Source organism: Electrophorus electricus, chromosome 13 (genome assembly GCF_041902795.1).
Source record: "Electrophorus electricus isolate QZ-2024a chromosome 13, ASM4190279v1, whole genome shotgun sequence".
NCBI lineage: Eukaryota > Metazoa > Chordata > Actinopteri > Gymnotiformes > Gymnotidae > Electrophorus > Electrophorus electricus.
The window spans coordinates 4,622,558-4,626,596 of NC_137509.1; the positions used below are offsets into that span (position 1 = coordinate 4,622,558).

At 36.8% G+C, this 4,039-nt stretch overlaps 1 long non-coding RNA gene across 1 annotated transcript; it reads right to left on the minus strand.

Annotated features, from left to right (window-relative positions):
- Positions 1 to 2,993, minus strand: LOC118240141 (uncharacterized). The gene is made up of 3 exons (XR_004775306.2): positions 2,886 to 2,993; positions 2,009 to 2,326; positions 1 to 274 (listed from the first exon to the last, which is right to left on the minus strand). It is a non-coding gene; the product is annotated as an uncharacterized LOC118240141 (long non-coding RNA).
- Between the last annotated feature and the right edge of the window lie 1,046 nt (positions 2,994 to 4,039).

The following is a 4,039-nucleotide window of genomic DNA, read 5'->3' on the forward strand; positions in this document are numbered from 1 at the left end:
GGCTGCTCTTTGCATTTAAGTGGTTTGCTAGCAGTCTGATTGCTGAAATTGTTTGCTGCTTTGAAATTGTTTGCTGCTTTGCAGCTCAGGATAATGTCGTCATCTTCAGGTGAGAAAGTGAAGTGCAGAAAAGCATCACTTCCATTCTGGTACCCTCTCCATGTGTAAGACGCACTTGGATCTTCAGAAGTTTGGCACCAAAGATGAACATCACAGGCCTTTATAGAATCCAGCCAGGTCTGGTTACTCTGAATAGTAAGGTTTTCAATCCAGGCTGCATATGAAGAGATTATTCAATGAAATGTTTTTGTGTGGTAGGACATATTAGGTGTTTGTAAAATATACAGTGATGCTTGAAAGTTTGTGAACCCCTTAGAAGTTTCTAGATTTCTGCATGACTTTGAGCCAAAAACCTCATCATATTGTCACTCAAGTCCTACAACGACCAAATCAAACAAATAAGACAAAAATATTAGTCAATGTAATTTATTTATTGAGGAGAATTAAACAATATTACATATCTGTGAGTAGCAAAAGTATGTAAACCTTTGCTTTCAGTATCTGGTGTGACCCCCTTATGCAGCAATAAATGAAAGTTTAATGTTTCTGATAATTGTTGATTAGTCCTGCACATGGGCTTGTTAGCACATTCCATAACATTTCTATTGGATTAAGGTCAGGACATTGACTTGGCCATTCCAAAACCTTAACTTTGCTTTTCTTTAAGCATTCTTAATAACTTGTGTGCTTAAGGTTGGTGCCTTCATGCAGGACCCATTGAAATTCTCTTGAGCTTCAGTTCACGAAGAGAGGGCCTGACATTTTGCTTTAGAATTTGTATAATTCAGAATTCATTCATTATTCATTCAAAGACCTTGCTTAGAAGTTTCTTTGGATTCCTTTGTGACCTAATGGACTATTACACACTTGCTCTTGGTGTGATCTTTGTTGGCCGACCACTCCTGGAAGGGTAAATTCCTTGAATTTTTCTTCCATTTGGACACAGTCTGTCTGTATGTGGATTGAAGGAGTCCACATGAAACCAACTCTTTAAGGTTTGGTTTTGTAACCTTTTCCAGCCTGATGAGCACCAACAACTCTTCTTCTGAGGTCCTCAGAAATCTCCTTTATTCATGCCATGATACACATGCAGAAACGTGTTGTGAAGGTCAGACTTTGCTAGATGCCTGTTCTTTAAAAAATAGGGTGCCCACATAATATTGGATAATTTTTCTCAATAAATAAATGTTTAATAAGTCTAATATTTTTGTGTCATTTGTTTGATTTGGTTCTCTAACTTTAGGAACTGTGACAATCTGATGAGGTTGTAGGTCCAAAAATATGCAGAAATATAGAAACTTGTAAAGGGTTCACAAACTTCAAGCATCACTGTAGGAGTATGATATACCTTCATAAATGAGAGCAGATCATTTCTAAAGCACAAAAGAATGACATAAGGGTTAAGGGCATGAGGGCCTCCAAAACCCATAGACCGAAATCAGAATAAAAAACACACATAGCCATGGCTTAATCATAACCATACATGCTTAACGATAGCCATACATGCTTAACCATAACCATACATGCTTAACCACAGACAAACATGCTTAACCATAGCCATACATGCTTACCCATAACCAAACATGCTTAACCATAGCCATACATGCTTAACCATAGCCATACATGCTTAACCATAGACAAACATGCTTAACCATAGACAAACATGCATAACCATAACCATACATGCTTAACCATAGCCATACATGCTTAACCATAACCATACATGCTTAACCATAGACAAACATGCTTAAGCATAGACAAACATATTTTGCTTACATTGCATGGTTTGTATGTAACAGTGTCATAAAAATAAAATGTCTAGAAATAAGTAAGTAATAAGTCCTGCAATAGTCTATGCAATAAAATCCAAAATGCCTCTATAAACTGTAGCTTTAAAAGCACCCTAAGGGCAAGAGATGACAGATAAAACATATACAGGTGTACTCACCATAGACTATCAAACTGGTAAACTTTGTTGGAATCTGTGAAGTCTCATCTGCAATAATAGAGAAGGTTCCAGAGTCTTGAACTTGAAGGGCTTCCACTTCTACAGTAAGATTAACATTGTCCACCTTTAATCTTCCCGTGAACTGGGGATTCAAACTAATATGGATTTGCTTATTGTCATAGGTAGCAATTCAATGCTCTTTAAATTTCCACAGTGTATATTTTACAGATTCTTTTTGGAGTGCAGGTGGTAACAGGAGGGAGCTCCCGGTAGCCCTGCGTACTGTCTCTGTGTTCTCATCAGCCAGAACACACAAACCTGCAGCAAGAAGCAAATTTATTAAAACCAAACATGATGAAGAGTCTCAGTCTCACTTCATAGCTTTATTAGAATAATGACACCAGTAAAATGGTGACTGAAAATTGCTGTCATCACTAATAATGGTGATTACTGTTTTCTTTTTTTTGTCTCTGCCACACAAACACATTTTCTTGAGGTTTGTAGAGCCTCAGAGATGGAAGTTACCAAAACAGGCGATACAGCATCAATATGTCAATCATGCTGCACAATACTCTTCTTCTACTAGTGTAGTCATGGAGGTCTTCACACATTTCAGTTCAAAACAAACCTAATTGCACTTTTAATAAAAATGTATGTATTTGTTTATTTATTTGTAGTACACAGTTTACTAAATGTTGGAGTGCATCTTCATAGAGCAGTTTGAATGTTTTATAATGCAAGTGTCTGAGTAGACAGTTTTTAAACTCCTTGTGTAACTATTTGTTTTCCAGGCTAAGAATAAGGAAGTTGACTTTTATGTGAATCAATAAAACAGAAAATCACTCAGTGTGTTAACTGTACACATACATGTACATACCCTGAATAATCCCAAGCAGCAATATTCCAGAGTATGAAACACAATATCCATGAAAAGCTTTCATTACTGTTTAAGCAAAGTTGACGACTGTTTCCTTCTGCTGCAGCTTGTCAGAAACGGTTTACTCAACACTACGGAAAAGGGCCAAGGAAAAAAATACACACGCACACACACACACACACACACACACACACACACACACACACACACACACACACACACACACACACACACACACATACACACTTCCTCACTCTCTGCAGGTGTGATAGATATTTTAAGGAGAAAGCCAAAAATGAAGTGCGTCAGCCACGTGCACTGAAACAACTGATACTTCTCATATATATTGTCTGAAAGGTAACATATTAGGAGTTTGTAAAATATACTGTGATGCTTAAAAGTTTGTGAACCCTTTAGAAGTGTCTAGATTTCTTCATGAATTTGATCCTAAAACTTCATCAGCTCACACACGTCTAAAAAAGTCCCAAAAGTACCAAATGAAACAAATGAGACAAAAAAGTATTTATTGAGGAAAAGTATCTAATATTACATATCTGTGAGTAGCAAAAGTATGTGAACCTTTGCTTTCAGTATCTGCTGTGACCCCCTTGTGCAGCAATAGCTGAAAATAAATGTTTCTTGTAATTGTTGATTAGTCCTGCACATCGTCTTGGAGGAATGTTAGCTCATTCCACAACATTTCTATTGGATTAAGGTCAGGATTTGCATAATATGCATAATATGCATTATACTGCAATGTGCAAGATACAAAGTGCAAATACAATATGCATTAACTGCTTCAGAGCATTTTTATACATGAAAAGCATTAATATTACATGTAATTTTGCAAACATACATGTTGCAAACGTGGTGAAGGCCTATTATAAAAGGAAAGAGTTTTGCTAAGCTTCCTGTGCCATCTTCTGGTTAACCTCCTTAATCCAGTGTTTTACAGCATCAGTCCCATGGGACTGTATGTTCAGCACATTTTATTTATCTAACAATGCTAGTTCATCTGCTAAGTGTTTCATGAACAGAGGAACAGAATATGGACAAGCCTTAACTGAGATTAGGAACCCCCGCATAAATCAGTGCTATTATGTAGTCAAAGACATCAGATGGGTAGTAATAAACTCTACACCAGACCCTCACCT